This window comes from Eubalaena glacialis, chromosome 2 (genome assembly GCF_028564815.1).
Source record: "Eubalaena glacialis isolate mEubGla1 chromosome 2, mEubGla1.1.hap2.+ XY, whole genome shotgun sequence".
NCBI classification, from domain to species: domain Eukaryota; kingdom Metazoa; phylum Chordata; class Mammalia; order Artiodactyla; family Balaenidae; genus Eubalaena; species Eubalaena glacialis.
Genome location: NC_083717.1, coordinates 139,312,025 through 139,325,425, shown reverse-complemented (window position 1 = coordinate 139,325,425; position 13,401 = coordinate 139,312,025). Strand labels below are relative to the sequence as shown.

The 13,401-nt window shown below is 36.1% G+C and overlaps 1 pseudogene; it reads right to left on the bottom strand.

Moving 5' to 3' along the window:
• Positions 1-2,078: 2,078 nt before the first annotated feature.
• On the bottom strand, positions 2,079-8,355 carry LOC133084698 (rho GTPase-activating protein 17-like; annotated as a pseudogene).
• Positions 8,356-13,401: the final 5,046 nt, after the last annotated feature.

Genomic DNA, 13,401 nt, shown 5'->3' with positions numbered 1-13,401 from the left:
GCTCCTGGTTTCAAGCATCTTAAATGAAGTATTAATTATTGTTACTTTGTGTTCATTTTAGTAGTCATTATGCTGTTCCACTACATTATATCCCTGATCTTAAATGCTTCTATGCAGCTGCTCTTTTGTCAGATGATTACCATGATAGTACAACAAAAATGCCAAGAATTGTTTTTCATACAGTTGCATAAGGACACAACTGAACAATCCTAAAGCAGTGAAGATCTGGATCTAGCCTTTCCTCAGCTGGTCAACTTCTTGCAAGGGACAGCATGATCAGAATGAGGACTGAGAGACAATAGATATACAAACAATGGCCAGGCCATATATGACAATTAGAACTCTTACCTACAACCTCTGAAGGAACTAGCCCAGGAAGACAAACCACTACTTGTGCAGACATTGACCCCGAATAGTCAAAGACATTTGGCTTCCTGGTTGTTTTCTCCTGCTTCCAACTAAGGACCAACCAGTGAAAGTCAAGTTAACATAAAAGATTATGGTTTGAGAAGTTTAGGGGAGAAGTGGACCATACTTAATACAAAATGATTTTGCAGCAAGAGTGAAGGAGAAGCAACTCATTCCTAATACATAAGAATGAAAGTCCAAGTATCAGGAAGTAGGTAACTTACAATTAATGTATTTTATTAAATAAATCATTTACACATTGCTTCGTATTCATTTCAAATTGCCTTGGTGCTACTTGCTTGCAATAACAGCTGTGACTAAAGCTTCCTATACACATCTCAGCAATAATACTCTTTCCAGTCTAGGTATTTCATTTTGTTTTGCTTTTGCTTTTGGCATAATTTCTTTCCCTTTTAAATAAATTCAACTTCTCAAGACACAAGTCATTCAGCTTTAAGTGTTAGCCTCCACTTTTTCCTCAAGCTGAGCAAAAGGCAAAGTCTTGCATAGTAAGGTCTTATTCTTCCCTCTAATGAAATCTTTTCACTGGTTTGTGATGATAATGGTTGCCTGCCCTATTCCACTCACCAGTAAAGAAGAGGTCAAGGGCTAGGAGGCAGCTTTTTTCAAAAGGCTGCCCTTTCTGTATCATCCATATCCAGCAAAATGTAGCCAGGCAATTTTTGCTTGCTGAATATGAGTGTATTTCAGGAAATATGCTGCCAAGTGGTCTGAAAACCTAGAATTGTTGTCATAAAATATTATAAGCCCCAGTTATTACTAAATATGGAAGATCATATATCCATTACTATTTTGAAAGCTGTTAGTGCTGTGTTGGTGAGGTTGCCATCCCCCACTGAGTGGGCATCAGGAGAATAAGGGGATGGGGGCACACTGGGTCAGCATCATGGCTTTGGTATTTGTCTTGGTCTCAGTAAGATTTCACTATGTAACTGTACAGTCTCAAGGTTACTCACAGCTTGAATCTAAGAAGTTAAAATCTAGGACTGTCCTCTTTGAGTGAAGTACTAAGGGTGTTGGACTCTGGAGAGAAGTGTGAGATAATTGCTCAAGTCCATGCTCACTGGGCAATGCCATGGGTTTGGAAGGGCTATGGCTACCCAACTTGGCTGGCCTAGGTTGGGGCTGTGTCAGTGGGTGTTTGTGAGGTTGTAAAGGACAGGCTATGGAAGTACCCCCAGGGCCCAGAGAGCTGGGAGACAGCGGAGGGCTAGCCTAGAGCCTGACCTGTACGTTGAGTGCAAGGAGGATTTGGTGAGAGACTGGTTAGATGCTAAGATATTCTTGGACAACTCTGGCCCCCAGGATAGCCAGAAGGTGGTTTTCCTGGTTTTAGAGGTGCTGGAAGGATTTTTAACAGCTCAGAGCAAAGTATGAGTGCTAAGATAAGAGAAATTGTGAGCTGTACCAAAGCTGATGGGACCTGGCAGCTGCCAGAGACTGGCTTTGACTAATAGTTATCTGACTCCAGTTCCTCAGCCCCTGTTCCAGTGTGTCCATAAAGTAGGGGCGGTCTTATCCCCTTCACTGCTTTCAGCCATAGAGCTTTGGGAGGGTGCTCTGGGCCCACTGAAGCCAAGGTGATGTGATCTGCAGATGGGAGAGGCAGGTGGAAAGGAGGGGATATATGCTTTCTTTAGAGTGCTACCCTAGAAGTCCATAAGCTTCATATTTAAGTTCTCCTTCTTAGCCAATTCTCCTTCCATCTCCACCAAACTGGCAGGCCACTTCTTCTGCAGGGTCCCCGAGTTAGTCATTTCCAGTGTGGGAAGAGTGATGGAATTTGTGTGGAGATGTACAAATGCTCCGATACATTACATTTTACCTTTATAGGGAAGAACAAGTTGTCATACTGAATGATTTGTTCAATCACCATAACCACGTGAATGGATGTGGCTACAGCCATTTCAGCAAGCATTCCTTCATTTTTGGCCCATAACAAGTTAGGCACAAAAATGATTGCAGTGCATTTTGTTAATGCTGCTGGTATAAGCAAACTCTGCAAGGAACTTAATTAAATACCTAAAGTTAACGAAATTTTGTGGTGACAACTTTTGACCTGTTCTCCATAAATCTTGAAGTTTTTTGTCTTAATCCCACACACTTGCAACTTGTGTCCATTATTCACACAGATTGAAAGTCATCAAAATTTAAGGCAATTTCCATAATTAGGACTTTAAATCAACAGCTTACAGAATGGGGGTCTGAATAGAACTCATCTAGGCGAGAGGTAGAGCAGTCTAAAACAGCTCTCAGTTTCTTTAACTTGGAGGCCCCAATACCAATTTTAAAATGCCCTTCTCTATGTGGTTCTCTAGGAGAAGCAATGACACAGGTCTCAACCAGAACCACCTCTATTCTTTCAAAGGAGTCCCCAAAGCTGGTTTTCCACCCACCTACCTTGGTTGGCTCACATTCCAGTGAGGGCCCTTCCTAAGATTGCTAATGCTTTTTGATGGTAATCTGCTTGCTTCTAATAATGAAACAAAGAATTTGTTATACTGCCCTTCTTTGGCCATACAGTTGCTTGTGTCTGCTGCAAATTGATCCTTGCAGTGTTCTACTTGATTTCCAGCTTCAACCATCTCTTAAGGTATCTAGTTTTTATGGAAGCCCCTGAAAGTTGACTTCTGAAGTTTTGTGAGCTTAGTTCCACCTAGCTCTAACCAAATCCCATTTTATTGAGCTATTTCCTCTGTTTCTCGATATTTAGGGATCTCCACTTCTGTTTATGCCATGCAGAAAGTCCACAATCTTTTCTTCAACAAAGAAAAGCACTCCATCATGCTGAGAGAGTTTAGAGCTAATCGATTCTCAGCATCCCCACATGTGTCCAGCATCTTCCCCAAGAGAAATTCTTCTAGCTGAGCTGATGTGTTTTGAATATTTTGAGTTTTGAAAGGGGGTTTCTGTACCTCCTGGCTTCGGTGCCACACTGGCCCTGGAAGCACACCATCAGGCTCTTGTGGGGATGGTGGTACATTGACTGAACCATGTCCATGCACAGCTTGAATTGTAACAGATCTTCACAGAGGACTTCTGTTTTCTCAGCTCTAGCCACAGTTTGGTTGGCCAGCTGCTTCATGAAGTTGAACTTCTTCACTCCTGCAGTGGTGGCCAGGCCTTAGGGACTCGGGCCTGAAAGGGCAGGGCAGCAGCATCAGTGGTCCTCCAGACTCACCTTTTGCCATATCATGTGTCACTCGCGGTGACACAGCCCTACTTCCTTTTTTATGTTTGTTTTTGTTATCTTACCTCAGGTTGCTCTCTGACAGGATCTCCAGGTTGAATTTGGCTAAATCATCATGTCAGTTGCACAAAATTCGTGGAAGCCTGGTCCTTCTATCAGATGAAATGTGGAAGTGTGGAAACATATGGAATGTATATGATACTACTTTATTTTGAAATTGATTGCATAATGCAAATATAAACACTTAATATTCATACAGTTTGAATCTTTGTGGGAGAAATTCTTCTTTGCAGGATGTATTGTTCTTTCTTGTAAGAAATAATTATACTGCCACTTAATTGCCATTTCTGAAAAAAAATTAATTTTAACTTGGTTGTTGCTGAACTGTGACCTTGAAAGTGACTTGTCTCTTTAACAAAGGAAATGGTGAAATATGTACTACCAAATACAATTTACTCTGTCTTCTTTTAAAGTTGCTTCTGGGGCTTCCCTGGTGCCACAGTGGTTGAGAATCTGCCTGCCAATGCAGGGGACACGGGTTCGAGCCCTGGTCTGGGAAGATCCCACATGCCGCGGAGCAGCTGGGCCCGTGAGCCATAACTGCTGAGCCTGCGTGTCTGGAGCCTGTGCTCCGCAACAAGAGAGGTCGCAACAGTGAGAGGCCCGCGCACTGCGATGAAGAGCGGCCCCCGCTCGCCGCAACTAGAGAAAGCTCTCGCACAGAAACGAAGACCCAACACAGCTACAAATAAATAAATAAATTTATAAAAAAAAAGGAATAGGCATCTAAATAGTATCTGACACCTTCACTAGGTTGGCTATCATTTAAAAAATAAATAAATAAATAAATAAAGTTGCTTCTGAAAATATTCCATACATACTGTTTATATAAGCATTAATATTAAAATGGAAGTTATGGGATTTTGTGTCTTCTACGCACTCTATCCAATATTGAAAACCAAACAGTTTTCAGTTAATACTGTCTCTTAATTGCTCTAATGTTCCATGTCAATACTTTATGCATAAAACAAAGAGAGCTTCTTAGTGTTAGTTTCAGTCCTTACATGATAAAGAGTTTGAATGGTCAGTATGCAGTGTAGTATAAATACACTTTAGACAAACTGAATTTAGAAGGCAATGATATGGCTGCAAATTTGCAAGAAGATTCAGTTTGTTTATATTTTGCAAGTTCAGCATTGCTGAATAATCAATGTTACTGGAAGATAGTTTATCAGTCAGAATCCTTCAAGAATGAGAAATGGACAGTTAAATTGACAAAGTCTGCATAAAAAAAGAGTAAATTATTAATCTGCAGACCAAAGAAGAAAGGCATCCTGAAAAATATTTTCTAAGTAGAATTTTTACCAGTCATGCTATCAATTCACAGACTACATACTAATAACATAGATTTTTTTATTGAAAAAGAAGTCAATAGCTGCATTATTTGTCACTTCTTACCTACACATCTGACATAATTCCATAGAGTATTTTCCTTCAGTTAACTATTTTTCCTGAACAAATTTTGGCCTCAATTTTCCTACAGTCAAATCGGTTCAAAAGTTTGTCATTTTTTTCAAACCACAGGCAACTTTGATGAATTTTGTCACAGATAGGATAAACAACTATTGTCCCTATGTCAGTTCTTCAAAGGAAAAAAAAAGTATTACAGTTGTGTAAATAATGATTTGTGTTTGTCAAGAAGCATAAATCAGTCGGAGTTTTATGAAGAAAAGGGATAATCATCCTTAATAAAAAGGAGCTATTGTTTGAGAACAAAGTGCACATACTCATTTTTGAATTTGATCAAATCTCTAATAGGGAATGTATGAGGAAAATTTCAAAGGTGTAAGGAGATATTCAAGTATGCTTGCTTAACTTTTATAAAATCAGAATCATGTAGTTGAATCTCATTATATTGGGCAACTCCAGGTAGAATGTTTCAACTTTGCTCTGCTTTGGTGTGATGTGAGCATCACTGACAGACATTCTGTAACATATTGCTATGATTTTTGTAATGTAAGAATGTGTATAATATCCATAATAATATAATTATAATATAATACCCATCTTACATTACTATTTTCTCTGTTAGATGTTACTAGGTTTCACAATGTTTTTCATGGTTTGTGAATTCACTGAACTACACTTGGCTCTTAGCTGCTATATAGCTGTAACTGAAAGTGGAGCTCTTCCATCAAAAGTGCAGAACCTCAGTGCACACACAATGTGTACAAGCCTCACTCAACTTAGTTTACTTTTGCTTTTCTTGTTCTCTTGGTTTGAATCATTTCAGCTAGAACTATTGTGTAATAAATCATGTATTTAGAATGAGACAAGGAATAAATGAAAACAATACTGTCAAAAACACTAGATTGATAGAGCTGGTAGTTTACATAACCATAGAGAAAAATTACAGGAACTGCTTAAGCAGTTTTCATTATAGACCCAGGTTTTATGTTGATGTTTTAAAATGTCAGTTATTTTTACCTTGAGACATCTTGAATGGAAGGTAGCTTGTATCTTGTTGCTACTTTTCCACTAGGGCAATGTATTTTACTTTTAAGTAGTTATTTATTCCTTCTATTAGATTCAGTGGTTTTTCTTTTATTAGTCTACCATGGGCATTAAACACAACTATGTATCGTGTTTTAATAATGGTTATTTGCCATCACCATCATCTTCATGATGAATGTAATTATGACTTCATCATCTGAAACATCACCACTAGAGCAATTAAAAAATATAAAATGTTGCTCTATGTCAGTGGATGAATTGAAGATTTCCATATATTCTTTTTGCATTTATTTATCACAACAACTCTAGGTATTAAACTTGGCTTATTTAAAAAATGTGACTGAGCAACGAATGTTAAGTAGCCATCTGATTCTAAAACATGGTATCAGGAATACAGATCCTAGTTAGAGAGATGTTAGTTTTATGACAGTGTATCTGTTTTCCATATTGAAACTACACACACACTCTTAAGAAAAGACTCAGTGTTCCATGGTAGCTATCCTTTATTTTACCACCTATAGTATTTTCACCTACCCACTCCTTATATTCCTACTTTATCCTAGGTGCTCTTCTTTAGCCAAAATATTTTAATATTTGGTTGGCTTTAGAAATATAATAATCAAAATAAAAGTTATAAATGAGTTTGAAGTGAACTAGGAGTAGAAGGAAACTTTCTTAACCCAAAAAGTCATTTATAAGTTCTATAGTTAACAACATAGTTTATGTTCTTGTTGGTGAAAACATGAATGCTTTTCCCATAAGGCTGAGAGTAAGGTAAGGATTTGTACTTTCAACCTTTTTTCTTGAGATCCTAGAAAGTTCTGCAGTGGAAAAAATGAAATAAAATGTATACGGTTTACAGAAGAAGGAATAAAACAGTTTTATTCACAGTAAAGATAATGTTCTACATATAAAAGCCTAAAAACTACAAAAACTATTAGAATTAATTTTATAAGTTTACTTTTTATAATAACATTATCTAAAATTCAATTGTGTTTCTGTATACTATCAACAAACAGCTATAAAATGAAACTAAAATGAAAATATCATTTACAAAAGAGCTGAAGAACATAAAACATGCATGGATGAATGTAACAAAACATATATAAGACCTCTACAATAATACCTAAAGAACTTTGGTGATAGAAGTCAAAGAAGACTTAAACAAATTGAGATTTATACAATGCTTATGGATTCAAAGACTCAATACTTTTATATCAGTTATCCCAGAAATTATTATTAGAATTAACAAATTCTAACAAATTTCTGAAAAAAATTGTTTTTGGAAGTTGATAAAATTATTCTAAAATTCATGTAGAAATTCAGAAGATCTAAAATAGCCAAAATAATTTTGAAGAAATAGTTTAAACGTTTTGAGAAATCATACAACTTTATTTCATAATCAAGACATATTGTGGTACTGACATAGAAATAGACTATTAGATCAATTGAACCAAATTAAGTGTCCAGAAACAAATACATATTTATAAGGCCAATGGATTTTTTAAAATGTACCAAATCCACTTAATGGCAAAAGAAAGCCTTTAACAAATTGTTCTGGTACAATGAGCTATTCATATGTGAAGAAAATGAACCACTATCTCATACCATACACAATTTGAGATTGATATTTGACCTTAGTAAGAAAGCTAAAAGTACACATCTTCTACAAGAACACACAATATCTCTTTACAATCTTGGCATAGTCAAGATTTCTTAAAGAGGACCCAGTAAGCCTTGACAATAAAGATATTTATTTAAAAAAAAAATGTTAAGCAACAGACATAGGTATGAAAATTAACAGGAAGCCACAGAGTGGGAGAAAATAAATGTTATACATATGTGTTTGGCAAAAGACTTGTCTCCAGAAAACATGAAGACTTCCCACAAATCAATAATGAGCAAATAAAATCAGCAAAATAATAAAGACTTCAAAAAGGAAGTTATACATTTACCCATAAGTTAATAAAGAAGCAATCAGCATCATCAGTTATGAAGGGAGTGGAAATTCAAATATATCCTTGTGGGTGAGGAGTTCAGCTCCTGTTCAAAAACCTATGTATGATTTTTCAGGCCTGACCATGGGCAACTATAGAGGCTTTACCTGGCAGGCCTCTTGGGGGAAAACTGCCCTCCCCACACCAGTATTGGTGCACAGCCAGTGCATTGCAGTCTCTGAATAGAGTTTCAGTCAAGGACTCAGGCCCTCTCTGGCTGGCCATGCTCTTACTAAGATCTGCATTTCTAACCCAGGCACTTACTCCAAAGACTGTATGAATAGGATCATCAAAAGGATTGTGTCCTGTTTCAGACGACGTATTAGACTTAATTCACTTAAAGAAAATTGATTTTACTACTATTTTCAGTAAAACCTTCATTTAGTCAACAGGTAATTATTAGATTCATCCTGTTGCCCTGCACTGTATAATGCTTATGATCTCCTGAAAAAGACAATCATTAAAAAGGTTCATCAAACGTGCTGAGTTACATGACAAAAAAAGCAAGTGGATTCATTTGCAAGAATATTTTCTTAAGCAAAATATAAATACATCCTGAATAATTCTGTTTTTGGATGAATAACTGAAATATCACAGAATAATTTTTAAAAATTATATGCTCTTTAGTGCTGTGTCATACTATAATAGTCTGTATTCTCTCTTTTTTAAAATAATAGATATCAAATGCAATATCATTATTAACTATTATTATAATTGTTACAACAATTATATAAAATATTTAAAGAGCACTTATTATGTACCTGACATTGTTTAAGTACTTTATATGGATAAACTCTTTTCTTTCTCAAAAATCATTCTGTGAGACAGGTGCTAATGCTGTCACCATTGTAGCAATTTTAGTGTCTATCTATAAGTTACCAGAGTATTCAAGCTTGCAAAATAAATGTTGACTCTTAATAAGATGATAATTATTAAATTTGTACATTTTTAATAAATTCATCATTTTAGGAAGGTATGAAGAGATTTCGAAAAATGCTTATTTGACCAATTTTTCTAGGAATTTTGGCAATATTACATGTAATTAGATTGTGAAGTAACAAAGGCAAAAACTTCACTATGGTTGAAGTTGTAATTCTTTATTGAGATTTTTATTTTGTTCAAGAGAAAAATATGACTTAGGACCAAAATTTTTAGAGGAATTGTGCTTTTTTTTTCAGCATATATCAGGAAAAGATGGAAACTCTAATTTGAAAAGATACATGCACCTCTATGTTCATAGCAGCACTATTTACAATAGCTAAGACATGGAAGCAATGTAAATGTTCATCAACAAATGAATGGGCTCAGCCATAAAAAATAATGAAAGGATGTCATTTGCAGCAACATGGTTAGACCTAGAGATCATCATACTAAGTGAAGTAATTAGCCAGACAAAGACAAATATCATATGATATCACTTATATGTGGAATCTTAAAAAATGATGCAAATTAACTTATTTATAAAACAGAAATAGACTCACAGACATAGAAAACAAACTTATGGTTACCAAAGGGGAAAGGAAGGGGAATAAATTAGGAGTTTGGGATTAACAGCTACACACTACTATGTATAAAATAGATAAACAACAAGGTCCTACTGTATAAAACAGGGAAATATATTCAATATCTTGTAATAACCTATAATGGAAGAGAATCTGAAAAAGAATAGATACATACATGTATAACTGAATCACTTTGCTGTACACCTGAAACATTGTAAATCAACTATACTTCAATTAAAAAAAAAAAAGGAATTGTGCTTTTTATACCCTTGTTTACCTAGATGAGTCACTTTCTCTAAGCACAAATTATGACATCTTTTATCTTCTTTATTCGTTCCACAGTAGACTGACATACTTAGTTGTTAAATCTGGAAAAAAATCACTGAACTTAATCTACAGAGCTGCTTCTTCATCTTTGCAATTTCTTGTTCAGTACTGGGAGGCCTGCCCTAATTAGAGCTGTCTGTAACTGGGTGGGTAAATCAGCTTATTTCTGGAGTTCCATATTAGAACTGCTACTTCATCTAACCTAAGATTTAGTGTGAATAACATTGACTATGTTGATCTCCTTCTACCATTCCTTTGTATTTTTAAAAATTTTTTCAGACCCTTATGTAAAAGAGATGTTATTCGTTAGATACAATTGAAGAACCTAAGGTACACATTAGTTTTACACCATTACCTTCTTTGAAATCCATTTACCAAATAACTATTAAATTATTTATAATGTTGTATCTCTGATGCAGTTGAAGTTAATAAATTATTAAGATTATCTTAGTGTAGACCAATGTGCATTCCGATCATGTTACTTTACATCTAAGAATGATGATGTCAGTTGATTTTATGATATGAAAAATTGAGGGGTAAATTAAGTACAAAATCTTAACTTTTATCTGAGGCCTTCATGTTTGAATGGATAATAAATTTACAGGCAAGTTCTGAAATTTAAGCATTTGAATTCAGGCATGAACACAGAAAAGATGGGCAAGTCCCAATACCTTACAAATTATAATAACGATTTGAAGTTTCCATGAGTAGGCTGGGGAAATAAATTATTCACTGACCGACTTTCACAGGAAACCCTTATAAATTAGACACTGATTGAAGTTTTTTCTTCTCCTAAAATGGTTAAAAAGCTGCTTTTATAAAAATTCAATTAGCACTCTTACTTTATGATGCTAGTATATATGTCATTTATGAAATCTTCTTTGGGAATATTCTCATCTTAAGGTAGATCAAATTCACTCTTTTTTAAAATTTATTGATTGATTGATTAATTGATTGCTATGTTGGGTCTTCGTTTCTGTGCTAGGGCTTTCTCTAGTTGCAGCAAGCGGGGGCCACTCTTCATCGCGGCGCGCGGGCCTCTCACTATCGTGGCCTCTCGTTGCGGAGCACAGGCTCCAGATGCACAGGCTCAGTAGCTGTGGCCCACGGGCCCAGCTGCTCCGTGGCATGTGGGATCCTCCCAGACCAGGGCTCGAACCCGTGTCCCCTGCACTACCAGGCAGACTCTCAACCACTGCGCCACCAGGGAAGCCCCAAATTCACTCTTAATAAGAAGATCTCAATTAAGATTTATTAGAAATTTCTTGTGATGAAGCAAATTAAGGATTTGTTGATATAAGCAAATGATTTATATGTTGATTTACTTTGCACAGCACATAGTTGCTTTCAGCAGTAGGGGATGGTTATTTAAAGAGCTAAATTGCCCTGCAGGGTGTAGATGGAGCCAGGCAATGAATGGCTCCAGTCAAGCCACCCACATTCTGGTGGAATGTCTGTGACTGTGGCATCATAGATGCCATTACCCAAAATGTGCTGCTAATTGTAATTTCCATTCTGAATCCAGGAGAATTTAAATTATTTTTGACTGGTAAAGTCTTATAGCAGTGTTAAATCTCTATCATTTAACAACATCAAGGAATCTCTTTATTCACATTAAAAGAGTATCACAAGACAGCTGACTATACTATATACATATGCACACACACAAACACAGACATCAAACATTAGGATTCAGACATATTTCTTGCTATAACTAGGAGACTTGAGACTTAGGTCCTTTTGTATGAAAACTGAGTATATACATCATTCTGCGGGAAGAATCCAGGAACAATAGGCTTAACCCAATGTGAAGCTTTACTCATTATTGGAAGTAATAATTTGTCATAGGTCATATTGTCTGTCACACCAGTTGTTTCCAGGGTCAGGGCCTAGGACAAGAGAGCACTATAGGTAATTCATGAAGAACTGGCACACATTGCCCTACTGTGGGAATCCTGTAATGAAACTGAAGCCAAAGGTAGAGAGGTTCTGATGCCATCCCCTCACGCTGCCCTTTAATGGACTGTGAGCAGTAGTCTGAACTGTGCTGCACAGAAGAGTGGGAAAGCGATCCTGCAGAATGGAGAAAAGACTGGAGGAGACCACGTGGCCTTGTCAAGTGCAGCAGGGTCTGGCTACACTGAGGTACCCCATGAAGAAGTGACACTGGCTTTCTTTGCTGATACAGAATTACAACCACACGTAGTAGGAAAAGTTGTCATAAGAGCAATTATCAAGGCCTACTCATAGAGGACACATACACAAACGCTTGCAAAGTACCCTCTGCTAAGTCCTGGAAATGCTTTGAGAGGACTTCAAAAGGAGCCAAGATCCTCACTCTGCAGGGGAAGGTTCAAGCTGACGGAAATTTCCCATTTCTTTCTATGTGAGGTAAGGTCAAAGAGACTTTGTAATGCATATAAACACTATGTAGCTTATTAATGATGAATGGAAATGGAGAAAAATAAACCAGAAAATATGCAAACCTTATTTTTATTTCTTGTAACTAGGACTATGTCTATATATGACTTTATATATGTAAATTAATTATTTTTGAGGGGGTTAATAAAATTATGTTCCTGTTTATCCCTATTTATCTTCTCTTTTATTTCTTCTTTTTTGGATGCACGCTCATTTCCAGTTACTTGAGGCTACCTGAAGTGAGATTAGCACACATGCAACACAACATGTGACAGTGCAAGCTTTGACATGAGACAAACCTCTATTTGAATACAAATTTCATCAATTTGAACTATTATATTATCACCATATAGAGAGTAATTATCACCAGTAATCATCATTCATGATTTCCCTATCTTAATTATATTATATATATATATTAAAATAAGTAACTCACATGTTGTTTGTGAGAATTAAATGAAATAATGTACATAGAGTACTTTTAACAATGACTGACATATATCAACTTCTTGATGAATATTAGTCTTACCCCTTATGCACCTTAGAATTTGCTGTGAACTAGTTTTCTGGCTTGTTGCAATTAGAGTCAACCAAAATCCACATATATATTTCAAACCTATTTCACATTCTGGAGTTCATCTTGCCAGTTAAAGGTTTAATAAAAGGAACTTTATGCTCAAATCTCAATGACTCAGCATTAAAATTTCCCTCATTCAATTCCCAATTTTAACTTCCATCTTATTGTCAATAAGTGAGTATTTGTTTCTTTTGATTCCTGTGTCTCATCCCACAATTGAGTTTTGGGGGGGGTTTTCTGCTTTGCCTCAGATGTTTTTGATCACTGTGATGATTGGTATCACCCATTCATTAACAATGCCCCTATACAAACTTTCCAAAATCCTGCAGCAATCCAAATAAATTTAATATTATTTTCAACTCCATTTCACAGAAGAGAGAACTGATACACAGAGATGCTAAGTAACTTCTTTGAGGTCACCAGGCTGTATGTGGCAATATGGGA